Source organism: Triturus cristatus, chromosome 8 (assembly GCF_964204655.1).
Source record: "Triturus cristatus chromosome 8, aTriCri1.1, whole genome shotgun sequence".
In the NCBI taxonomy this organism is placed as follows: Eukaryota; Metazoa; Chordata; class Amphibia; order Caudata; family Salamandridae; genus Triturus; species Triturus cristatus.
This window is the reverse complement of record NC_140591.1, coordinates 1,533,209,361-1,533,222,607: the sequence shown is the minus strand read 5'-3', so window position 1 is coordinate 1,533,222,607 and position 13,247 is coordinate 1,533,209,361. Positions and strand designations below refer to the sequence as shown.

The following is a 13,247-nucleotide window of genomic DNA, read 5'->3' as shown; positions in this document are numbered from 1 at the left end:
AGTTTGTCTGCTAGGGCCGGACCTGGTCTCCCACCCTTCCCATAATACCTAGCTGTCCAGCTTCGGGACATATGTTTTACTTCTGAGTCTGCCAAATCATTATATTCGGTTACTATAGTTCTAATTGACGCTAGTGTATTGATATCTGACATACTTTCATATTGACGTTCAAGATCTATCAGTTCTTGCTCCAGTCGTTTCATAGATCCGCGAAGCGACTTCAGCACCCCAGCTTGCAATCCTATGCGTACACCTTGTATCGTTACTTTAAACGCTTCCCATAACGTTCCCAAACTATCTACTGATCCAGCGTTCCATCAAAATAATTTACAATGGCATCTCTTATCCCCTCCCGGAACACTTGGTCCTGCAAGGCTGTGGACTGCAGTCTCCACTGCAATTGTGGCGGTGTGTACATGGGTATTATCATTTGAAACAGCGATGGGGAGTGGTCAGAAAGTGTTCTGGGTAAGTGGTGAACCTTAGTGATTAGCGAGTTTACCTCCTCAGCAGTAGTTAACCAATAGTCTAGTCGAGACCAAGAGTGATGCGCGTAAGAGTGACATGTGCCCTCCCGCTCCCCCGGGTGCCTCATCCTCCAGATATCTATAAGAGACAATTCTTGCACACCATTTTTAACAGCTTGTGCAGCCTTTTTGACTGTGGGGCCCACACTAGAGTGGCAGTCTATGGACAAGTCCAAAACCACATTCAAATCACCCCCACAAACTATGGGAGTCAGTTGCAGCCTATAGACTTTGCTCCACACTTCTTCATAAAAAACAGGGTCGTCAATGTTAGGAACATATATATTAATAAGAGTCATCATCATACCACATAACTTCCCTTGCACAATAATATATCTACCATTATCATCAATCTCCACATGTACTAGCACAAAGGGTAGATTTTATTTTATTAAAATCATGACGCCCCTCGCATAGGAGGAGTAGGATGACGCCCATTTTACCCATCTAGTGGCCACTTTATCAGCTGCTTGTTTGGTCAAATGAGTTTCTTGCAGGAACGCCACCTGCACATTTTGCCTATCCAGATAGGCCAGCACCTCCCTCGTTTTCTTCGGACTGTTAAGGCCTCTGACATTCCATGTTATCCATGTGAGTTTGCCAACCTCAGCTGCCATCTATCCCGCTCTCTATCAGGTTAATAATCATGGCTAAAGTATTTATGCTGCGTGTTACACTCTGTCTGCTATCATGTATTCTGTCTTGCATAATACTACATGTGAACAAACCCCCAACCAACCCCCCACACACTTAAGCATCCCAATTATGCTAAGAATCCCCATTGAAAAAAACACAGTAAACAAAACAACCCCCCAACCCACTGTAAGCAGTTACTCTGCTCACATCCAATACTCATACCCATAACTGCGTGGGGTGCACCCTTTGTGGAGGACACCAGCCGCCCAACTACCCCCTCGTTGGCATGAGGGGTGGTCAGGGCCATATCTATTTTCCCCTCAACACATCACATTACAGTATGCCTAAATATAACATTTATGCAAGGAGTATCTCATTCCCAAAGATTCAACATCTAAAAGGTGTAGCTCGCAGGTTTGTCGTCCATCACCACACTGAAGGTGCAAAATGGCAAATGTCCCACCTGCTATCTCAGCATATATCAGGAACAGTTTATCTATGTCGGAAATCAGAATTAATACTGCAGTGCTACAATAAACATGTAAATCTGTAGTTTAACCCTGCACTCTATATCAGTGCGCACGTCCAATTTCACATTCAAGCCTCAGGAACACCTCCATGTACACCTACAAATTACCTACTGAGTTAACCTCACATATCCATTAATGTTCATTTGGTGGTGTTCCCAAAGACATGACACTTCCATTGTAACCCTTAAGAATAGTAGCTGTTGCACAGTATAGTCCTGGGCCATTGTCACATATCAAATCCTTAGTGCACCAGTCAGTTTACGTGTACTGTCTTTGCGGGCCCATGCCCAAGGAAACTTTAAACATATTTACCAGATACAATTAGCTTACAACCTGCAGTTCCTTAATCCTCATTGTCCGCTTCATCTCCTTCCGCACCAGATGCTCCGCGCCGTCCGAGCTGCTTTATGTACTGCATAGCGTCCTTTGGAGTCATGAAGATTTGAGGCTTGCTGCCATGCATTATTTTTAGACGCGCCGGGTAGAGCATGGCGTATTGTATTTTCATGGTCTGTAGCTTCTTCTTAACCTGCTGGAATTCCCGCCGGGCTTGCTGCACCGCTGCTGTGAAGTCTGGGAATAACGCCACTTCCATTCCTTGGTAGGTGGTGGTGCCCATCTCTCTAGCAAGTCGCAGGGCCACATCCCTGTCCCGATAATTAAGGAGTTTTGGGATAATCGGGTGCGGAGGTGCCCTGGGTCAGGGCGCGGCGCAAGGGGCCGATGGGCTCTTTCTACTACCAACATGTTTGAAAAGTGTTCTGCACCCAACATATTTTTTAGCATTTCCTCAACATAGAGTTCCAATTTGCCCATGTTGGTAGATTCTGGCACTTAGGTTCTCATACTTAGGTTATTGCGGCGCGATCTCGCCTCCAAATCTTCGCTCTTTGCTCTTATCACCTCCAAGAGCCTCTCCATCTTGGTGCAGGACTCCGTAATATTCTCCACTTTGTCTTCTGCATTTGATATGCGTTGCTCTGCTTCCGTTATTCGCACGCCATGCTTGTCTAGCTTCGCCATCATGGTATCCATACGTAGATTCAAATTGTCGATTTTACTGTCAGTGGTATGCAAACTTTGCTGCATGGCCAGCATCATTTTTTCAACTTTCTACTGCTGCCAGCTTCTGGATCAGTCTCAGTGTCCGAAGCAGCCTGCATCTGCGTTTTTTTGAGGCGCTTGGATTCAAACGAAAGTTTGGTCCGTAGTTGTTTGTCCGGCTTACCCATCATTCCACGAAACGTCAGGGACTCCAGTGCGCACCCACCGCTAGGCCCCAATCCAAGTGACTCTAACGCAGTTCCAGCGCAGCAAAGACCAGCAGCTCTATATTAGGATTACACCGTCCTTAGGGCAGATAAACAGATTGCCTCAGCAAGCCAGCATTCAAATTATACAGTGCCATTAGGTTCAAGATCCATGCACACTGATGCAGCACACTGAGGGAGAGTCATATCAACTTGCACCAGGGATCACGTCCTCAAGATGCCTCACTGATCTGTTATTCAGCAAAGGCTTCAATCAACTATATGCACCAATCCCTGATTCCACAGGGTATCCCACCCTATTCAGTGTGTTCGTTGTGCATTCCGTGAGGCAAGATTATTGTGCAGCATATATCAACCAAGAGCACTGGAAATATAACATAGGGGACAGCAGGATATGGCCCACGAATGTAATGACGGGCAGGACAGTCATTGAAATGGCAGACGCTGTCCCCACCTCGCACCCAGTCTATATCCCAGTTGCTTGGGTCCAAAACCGGACAGATAGCGCTTTCTCCGTTTTTTTTTTGTTTTTTTTTAGGCACGTTACAGTCGCTGCAGCCTACGCGGTCCGCTGTTCTCTTCTACCGCCACCCAGCCCGCGCTCTCAACAGCGGGAATCTTCACCCCGCCAGCGGCCGCTGTTGGCTGTATCCACGCCGCACGTTGAGGCCAGAGCCGAAGTCAGCAGTCGGGCGAGGTCAGGGCAGCTCTGCTGCTGCCGTCCGCACACACTCCGCCAAGCAGCAGCGCCTTCACGCACCGGAGTTCACTGAGGGCTCCGACCAGCTCCGCAGCGGCCGCCGGCCCGCTCTCCTTATCTCTGCAGTGACTTCTGCACGGGCCCTCCTCCCCCGCACTCACCGCATTACACAGTGAGCAGGACCGCCGCGTTTCCAGCCGAGCCCATGATCAGATCGGCAGCTCAGCCACCACTGTACATTAGCTTCAGCTTTCAGGTAGGCACAGCTCCCGCACCGCAGCTCAAATTTTCAAACCGCAGCTAGATATTGTTATTACACCTAACTATAACAATAATTTAACTTCAGTGAATTTCTAGTTTTTTTTTATTAAGTAAATTCATTCTTTTTGAGAGTGTATGTATGGTAGAATGACTTTAAGATATATGTTGTGTTCTGACTTTATTTTAGTAAAAAATAAAAATATATATTGTAACAAAACTGGATATGGTTCACAGTTTTCAAAATCTTTGTTAAATGTTTATTTGCTCTGGTATTGTAACTCTGATATCAAGACATGTCACCAGCAATCTCTTTTTTTTTCAGGTGTCATTACTGTTGCAATAACTGGTGTGTGTAGTAGGGTGTGTAGAGGGACTTGTCCTCTCTGCTTAGACATCTCTCTGTAATGATGGGTGTGTGTGATAGATTGTGGACAGGAACTGCCATCTCCTTTCAGACCTCTCTTTCAGTTGAGGAATGTGCGTAATAGTGTGTAGGGAGGGACTGCTCCTTTTAGATCTTTCTCTCAGATGACAGGTGTGCGTAGTAGGAAGTACTAGCTTCTCTGCTGAAACCTCTATCTGTAATGATAGGTGTACATAATAGGGTGCGGAGAGGGACTAGGCTCTCCTTTTAGATCTCTCTCTCAGCTGAGGGGTGTGCATAGGAGGAAGTGTGGAGGGACTGGCCTCTCTGCTGAGACCTCTCTCTGTAATGATAAGTGTGCGTGGAAGGGTGTGGGGGGGACTGGGCTATCCTTTCAGACCTCTCTCTAGATTATGGGTATGTTTACTACGGTGTGTAGAGAGGCTGGCTTCTATGCCGCAACCTCTCCCTGTAATGATGGGTGTGCAAAGTAGGGTGTGGGGAAGGACTTCACTCTCTTTTTGGACCTTTCTCTAAGATGACAGATGTGCATTGCAGGGTGTGGGAAGGGACTGGCCTCTTTGCTGATTCCTTTCTCTGTAATGATAAGTGTGCACAGTAGGGTGTGGGGAGTGACAGGGCTCTCCTTTCAGACCGGTCTCCCAGATGATGGGTGTGCATAGTAGAGTGGGCGGAGGGACTGGCCTCTCTTTTTATACCTTTCTCTCAGATGATGGGTGTGCGTAGTAGGGTGTGTGGAGGGACTCTCCTCTCTGCTAAGACCTCTCTCTGTTGTGATAGGTTTGCATATTAGGGTGTAGGGAGGGACCGGCCTCTCCTTTTAGACCTCTCTCTCAGATGACGGGTGTGCGTAGTAAGGGGTTTAGAGTGACTGGTCTCCCTATTAAGACCTCTCTCTGTAGTAATAGGTGTGCAAATTAGGGTATAGGGAGGGACTGCCCTCCCCTTTTAGACCTCTATCTCAGATGACGTGTGTGTATAGTAGGGTATGTGGAGGGATGGCCTCTCTGCTCAGACCTCTCTGTAATGATAGGTGTGCGTAGTAGGGTGTGGGGAGGGACTGGGCTTTCCTTTCAGGATGCTCTCTCAGATGACAAGTGTCCATAGTGGGGTGTGTAGAGGGACTGGTCTCTCTGCTGAGACCTCTTTTTGTAATGATGGGTGTACATAATAGGATGTGGCGAGAGACTGACCTCTCCTTTTGGACCTCTCTCTCTGATGACAGGTGGGTGTGCACAGTAGGGTGTGGGAAAGGACTACCCTCTCCTTTTAGACCTCTCTCTCAGATGACTGGTGTGCATAGTAGGGTGTAGGGAGGGATTGCCATCTCCTTTCAGACCTCTCGCTCAGATGTCTGGTGTGCGAGGAGGGTTCTGTGGAGACTCTGGCCTCTACTTTCAGACCTCTCTCTCAAATGAAGCTTCTTGGGGAGGAAGTGCCCTCTCTTTTTAGACCTCTCTCTTAGATGGCCTGTGTGCATAGTAGGGTGTGTACAGGGACTGGCCTCTCTGCTGAGACCTTTCTCTGTAATGATAGGCGTGCATAAAAGAGTGTGTAGAGGGACTGGGCTCTCCTTTCAGACCACTATCTCAGATGATAGGTGTGCATAGTAGATTGTTTGGATGAGCCTTAACTCTACTCACAACTACTAAGCATAAATATTAGAGTTTGATAAACATTATCACCAGTAAGACTCCTTCATACAGTAATAAGTGTGCATAGCAGAGTTTATTCAAACATCACTTGCTCCTTCCTACTTTTTACAAAAACGTTAGTCTCACAAGATCATAACATTTAAAAAAAGACTTAAGCTTCTAATCATCACAGTCCTTATCTCTTACATTCTTCCTCTCAAAAACAAGGACCACTATATGCATTCCTGATAATAGAGTGTATTGAGGACTCATTTACTCCTCTTTACTATGCACGATCCTGCGAGAGTCCTGCAAGATCATAAAAATGAGTTTAAAGCAATATAAATGTATTGTCTTCACAGTAGTTATCCCTTAGACACTTTCTACCTAAATGTAGGGGACAACATGCCTTTCTGCTGCCCCATTATATAACTTTTTTACTTCATTTCCACAACGCCTCCAATTTTTCACAGTAAACTGTAATGGTGCCCATTTTATTTCTAACATACCAATATCCAGGAAATCAGAGTGCTTGCTGTTGCGAAACAAACTGGAACATCTCGCTCCAGGAAGAGCATGCAGGCTCACAGAAAAAAATCAACCAGTCACAGGTCCCCATTTTTGATTTTGCGCACTCGCAGCACTCTTGCGAACCCAGCTGCAAAAATTTCCAATTATTTTGTCCCTTAATATCGCCAAAACTACTGAACAGATTTACACCAAATCATAAAAGCACAATCTGTGGCCCATGATCTAGCTTCCCGCTGAATTTGGTGTCATTCAGTTGAGAAGTTTTTTCTATTACGTGTCTTAAAGACGTCTATGGAAAATGCATGGAGATTTTACGTTTAGCGAACACTCTTTTTTCTAGGCCCTACGTTGATGGATCATCCTGAAACTCTCTAGGAAGGAGGTGAGGCGGATGAACTTTTCTTTTGGGACGTTTTAGGAAGATTCGTCAAATGGGGCCAAAGTATTAGCAAACCAGAAAATGCTCAGTCTATGGAAAAGCAGGCCTAACTAGAACTACCTACTGGTGAACACCAGAAGAATATAGATATACATATCTTTATTACCTAGTCATAGTCAGGGCCATGTTTCCATAGGAAAAATGTTTTTTGACTTGCCTATATCTTTGGCGCAATTTGACGAATCTTCACGAAATTTTCCCAAAAAGTGTACTGGTGATTCTAGTTGTGCATGGAAAGTTTCGGGGTGATCTGCCAAGTGGGGGCCGAGAAAAAGGGAGGGCAGGGGGGGGGGGGAGTCAAAAAAGCGTGTTTCCCATGTTAATTCCCATAGACTCTTTAGACGTGCCTGCAGCCTGAACAGCTGAATGGAAATACACCAAATTTGGCAGAAAGGTAGATTTTGTTCTGCAGATCACGCTTTTCGTTACTCATGTAAATCCATTCAGTAGTTTTTGAGAAATTAAAAGAAATCCAAATTTGTATATTTCCGAACTCGAAGCCTTCACGAATAATGACGAGCTTGTGCAGAGATCTGCAGCGCTCTGATTGTCTACCAACACTTCAACCAGGAAATGTTGGCAGCCATCAGGGGACTCTGCTTCAGCCAATTCCCCTAAAAAAGGCAGAAAAAAGAAAAGGGGGCAGGGTACAAATACCCTAACTCCCTAGCCTTGGTTTTGGTTGGTTAGTATCTGTATGAGTAAGTGAGTGGGTGTGTGAGTAACTGTATGGGTGAGTGAATGGTTGTATTAGTAACTGTATTGGTGAATAAGTAGGTGTGTGTGTAGCTGTATGAGTGGGCATGTTGGTGTCTGTATATCTGTATGACTGGATGTGTGAGTGGCTGTATTGGTAAGTGAAAGGGTGCATGAGTGGCTGTATACATGAGTTAGTGGTTGTGTGAGTGGCTGTATGAGTGAGTGGCTCTATGGATCAGTGAGAATGGGTCTGTGAATGGATATGTCAGTGGCTGTGTGAGAATGGGTATATGTGAGGTTGCATGGAGTGTGAGTGGGTATGTGAGTGGTTCTGTGGAGGATGTCATCAGAGATGTCATTTGACCTTTGCGGACCTGGGGCGCCTCCTCCTTGGCCTTCCGGAGGGGATTCTAGTGGTGGGGGGGGATTTTAATGCTGTGGTTTCCGGAACTGTGGACCGTCACCCCCCTAGGGATCTCCCCCGGGCCCAGGGGTGGTTGCCTGGCCTCTTGGATACCTTGGGGCTGGTGGATTGTTGGCGTTTGAAACATCCCACGCAGCTCCAGTATACCTTCCACTCCGGGGTTCATGGTAGTCTTTCACGGCTAGATTATGTCCTGGTTCCGGCGGCTCATGTGGGGAGGGTGGGAGAGGTGAGCCATTTGGCACGGGGTATCTCGGACCACTCCCCGCTCTTGTTGCGCTTTGATGTTCTTCCTAGGGGAGAGGGTAGGGTGGTCCCGATTAATCCCTGGTACCTGCGTGACCCCACCATCCGCGCGGAGTTGGTTAAATCCCTTAAGCGCTACTTTGACGAGAATATGGGGTCTGTGTCATCGGCGGTCTCACTGTGGGAGGCGTTCAAGACGGTACTCCGAGGAGAGGCCCTGTCCCTTATTTCCCACTCCCGGAGGCGCGAGCAGGAGGAGGTGACCCGTGTTGAAGCTGAGATAACCGAGTTGGAGGGTGATCTAGAAGGTGGGGTGACGGATAACAAATTACATGTACTCCGACTCAAGCAAGCGGCCTATAAGGCCCTCGTTACGGAGGCGGCCAGGGGCCTCAGTAGAGAGCAACAGGGGAGACTGTATGATGTGGGTGATAAGGCTGGTAAATTGCTTGCGTGGCTGGACAAAAAGGGGAGAGCGAGTCGAGTTGTCCCTTTGATTGAGAAACAGAATGGTGTGTGTGTCACTGAACCGGAAGAAATTGTTTCTTGCTTTGCAGACTATTTCCGTGGGGTGTATTCCCCGGTGTCCTCCCGCTCTGAAGAGGATTCCCATGCCCTGCTCAGAGATATCGCGCTGCCTTCCCTTTCGGAGGAGGACAGAGTGTCGTTGGACGCCGCTCCAACTTCTGACGAAATTGCCCTCGCCATACGCACGGTCGCTTCCGGCAAGGCCATGGGTCCTAATGGTCTTCCCATCGAGTTGTATAAATTGCGACCGGATACGCTGGCACCACATCTCCGTGCTATGTTCCTTGCGGCCCACTCGACGGGTTCCCTCCCGCTAGACCAGCGTCTGGCTACAATTGTGGTTATCCACAAGGAGGGGAGGCCGCGGGACCGAGTCACATCCTATCGGCCCATTTCGCTCTTGAATGCGGAGCCCAAAATTCTTGCCAAAGTGTTGGCCAATCGGCTGGTCGGCGTAGTGTGTGACTTGATTCACCAGGATCAGTCCGGCTTCATCCCCCATCGCAACACAGCGCTTAACCTGCGGCGTTTGCATGGGGTGCTCGCACGTGTCCCGTACATACGGGAGCCGGCCATCTTGGCGTCCTTGGACGCTACTATGGCGTTTGACACACTGGAATGGCCATATATTTGGGCGACGCTCGCGAAATTTGGGTTTGGCCCTGGGTTTATCAGCTGGGTTAAATTGTTGTACTGTGGCCCGCTGGCACAGGTGGTCGTGAACGGTAGAGTATCGGCTCCATTCGAGCTGGGCAGAGGCACGCGGCAGGGCTGCCCGTTATCGCCGCTCCTTTTCGCGCTCGCCTTGGAGCCCCTGGCAGAGTGGCTGCGGTGGGAACCTTCTATTCGTGGTCTCCGCTGGACCCCCGAGTATGAGGACCGCGTATCTCTCTACGCTGACGACATTCTCCTATACCTGGCTTCCCCACGTAAGTCATTGATAGTACTGGTTGATGTACTGCATTCATTTGGTCTTAACTCCGGCCTTGTCATCAACTGGGCTAAATCGTGCGTCTATGTTCTCTCTGGGGAGGAACCTATCCTTCCGCGGGGCTGTCCTATTCAGATCGCCCCGCGGGGATTTCGGTACCTGGGGGTCTTCATTACCCTGGATGCGGAGGCCCGATATAGTCAGAACTTGCTTCCCCCCCTCCAGCGCCTGAAGGAGGATGTCGCACGTTGGAGGCGCTTGCCGCTCTCGCCGCTCGGCCGGGCGGCATTGTTTAAGATGATGTCGCTGCCGCGTTTCCTGTACGCTCTGCAGAACACAATGGACGTCGTCCCGGCGCGCTACTTCCGTGAAGTAGAGAGTTTGCAGCGCCGCCTGTTCTGGGAGGGGAGACCGCGTATCGCTCTGGCGAAGCTGACGCTCCCGTGGTATGACGGGGGGGATTGCCCTCCTGGATATCAAGCGGTATTATTGGGCCTCCCAGCTGGCTGCGATTAATCACGGCATGTACGGGCCCGCTCTAAACCCGGCCTTTGAAATGGATAAGATGTTACTGCCGGGTGGTGATTATAACCGTGCGCTTTACTCCAGCTCGCTCGACGCACGTCTGACGGGGCCCACGCGTGTCATGGTACAAGTGTGGCACGCGGCTAATGTAGCGATGGGGTGGAAAGATCGTTTGACCCGGGCGTCGCCACTATACGCAGCTGAGCAGTTGGGCACCCTGTGGACTTCGAAGGGCTTTGAGAGGTGGGACATGATAGGCATCAGCAGGGTGGGTGATCTTTGGACTAGGGGGGGATTCAAAACGTTCGAGATGCTGCAGACGGAATTCCAGTTGCAGGACAGGGAGTACTTTCGGTATATGCAGATCCGCCATGCGCTAGGCTCCGTCTTCCCGGATGCTGCCTCCATCCCGGAGTATTCCCCTCTGGAGGACAGAGTGCTAGATGGACATGTACCGGAAAGCACGATTTCACTAATCTATAAAAAACTTATTAATGACCGCGCGGGATTGCTAACTAGCCTTCGTGAGGCATGGGTCGCCGATGGCTTGGAGCTGGACGACGAGGACTGGGTCTCTGCGGTGGCCTCCTCGAAAGAGGTGGCCATACCGGCCCGCCTTCGCTTCGTCCAGCTCAAGATACTCCATAGGGTCTACGTCACGGGGCCAAGGCTATTGCGTATGGGTTATGCTGTGGACGGGCTGTGTAAGCGTGGGTGTGGTTCCTTGGGGACCTTTCTTCATATTTTGTGGGACTGCCCGGAGGTGGAGCGATTCTGGCGTGGTGTGCATGAGGTCCTGCGGGTGGTTACGCGTGTGTCGCTGCCGCCTGAAGCGAGGAGATGCCTTTTGAATGTGTGGGAACCAACCGACTACTCTGCGCCGCAGACGTGGTGGGTGACTCTGGGATACATGGTGGCCAAACGCGACATTGCCCAACTGTGGGGTTCCCAGAGGTCGCCGACCGTCTCGGCCTGGAAGGACAACATGGACTGGTGCATGTTTCGGGAAAAGGTGGTGTATGTTGCGAGAGGTAAGCCTGGGACATGGGTGAAAGTATGGGGCCCTTGGAACGCCTACCGCGGGGGAATCTGTACCCCGCCGTTATTGCCCGATCCGTCTCCGGCCCCGTCCCCTTAGCCGGTTTATCGCCCCGGTGCCGGGCACTGAGTCCACCTAGTCCCTGTCCTGACCTCATCCCCCCCTTGATACTCCTATGGATTGGTAGGGTCCCCCTTCTAGGGGAGCACATGTTGCTGTTTCCGATTGTGGGTTGCCTTGTGGATTTGTTTTTTGTGTTATTTATATCAAAAAGAAACCGTTATATGGGTTCCGGATGGTGTGGCTATCAACGCTGCTAACTCCTGTGCATTTCCCTTTGCCGCAGCATGTGCGCTATTGTTTGTACCATATGCTCCTTCTGTCTGCTAGCGGCCGGCCTGAAGGTTGTAGGCCCATCAGTGTATATTTTTTGAATTTTGTAATAAACGGTTTCAAAAAAAAAAAAAAAAAGAGATGTCATTTGAGATGTCATCAATGATGTCACTGACCATGTCATGAGTGATGTAATATGTGAGGTCCCAAGCAGTGCATTGCAGGGGTGTAAGTTATAGCTAACTTAGGTAAATATAACTGCTGAATTTCTATGGTTTTGTATGAGTCAAACCTGAGCCTAACATCCCTATAACCTTTGTTTTTTCAGTGAATTTCTAGTTAAAAAATATTCTATTTACTAACTATAATGGCCCTATAGCCTTTGGTTTTTTCAGTAACTTTCTAGTTTTTTTAAATTCTATTTCCTAACTATAAAGTCCCTGTAACCTTCGCGTTTTTCAGTGAACTAATATATTTATATCAATTGAAACACGTATTATAACTCTTTTCATCACATATGCAATAGAAAAGTAAAAACTATGAAACAGCACGTGAAAATCTGAACATTTGTGTCTTATGTAGTTGTTCCTCGCTACACTCTATTAGTGATATCTAGAGGTAGTATAGTTATCGAGCGAACCAAGACAGTCACTCAACACAAGTACGAAGTGAACACACTTAAAGATGGAGACCACCATGCAGTGCCCGTGCCTCATGATTATTGAGATGGAGGCATACTGCATGAATCTGGGTGTTAGTGGCTCTTGGTGGTGTCCTGTGTGGTTGGTTAATGTCCAAATACTGCAGTTAAGTTTAGCCTGTTATTGTCCATGGGGTGCAGGTCTGTGTAGGGTGTGAGTGTTGTTATGGTGTAGTTTGGTGCTTTGATGTCCATATGATTCAGTGTGTTGGGTTCACACACTCATAGGACACAGTGTAGTTTAGCACGTTAGTGTGCCTACAGTGCATTGTGATAGGTTATTGCTATGTGGATAAAATACACTTTTTAGTATTAGGGCCCCTAGGATGTAGTGTACTGGTGGTGGGGTAGGGCCCACATGGTAAAGATTAGCATCCCTAGTCTCACACTTAATGCATTTTATCCCAAGGGTGCAGTGCAGTCTAATGCATTAGTTGTCCTTCGAAACAGAACAACGCTCGCGTCATTTGCATATGGAATTGCGTAGAATCCTTTCTGTTGTGCATGTGTTACAGTGGTAGTGAATGCTACAGCTCCCTCCATCTAGAACTAGCAAGAATGAGCACCTATCAGATCCCCATAATAACTGAAGCCATTTTAATAAATCCCCTTGGTTGTACCGTTTTACTCTGCTGCTAGAGATTAAGGAAGCAGACCGGAGAATACTTTACCTAATTGCTTGACTGTTTTACAGTTCTCCAGTGCAGGTTACCTTTCGACCCTAAATTGAGAATTGCTTTTGAGGCTGAATGTTACTATTCAAAGTTCATATGATGGTCTGAAAGGCGAGAATCGTTTCCACCAATATTTTAAATCTTTGTCTACACATTTGCTTGCCTATCCTTGGGCACAACCTGTAAATGTTTAGTTGTAGGCTGAATCAGGCACATGATTTAAGAAGGCAAGGG

General features: G+C 48.2%; 1 protein-coding gene across 1 annotated transcript in view; it reads left to right on the top strand.

Moving 5' to 3' along the window:
• The window catches only part of ATG16L2 (autophagy related 16 like 2), a 694,312-nt gene that overhangs the window by 241,103 nt on the left and 439,962 nt on the right, over positions 1-13,247 (top strand). The gene's annotated exons all lie outside the window — the stretch shown is intronic.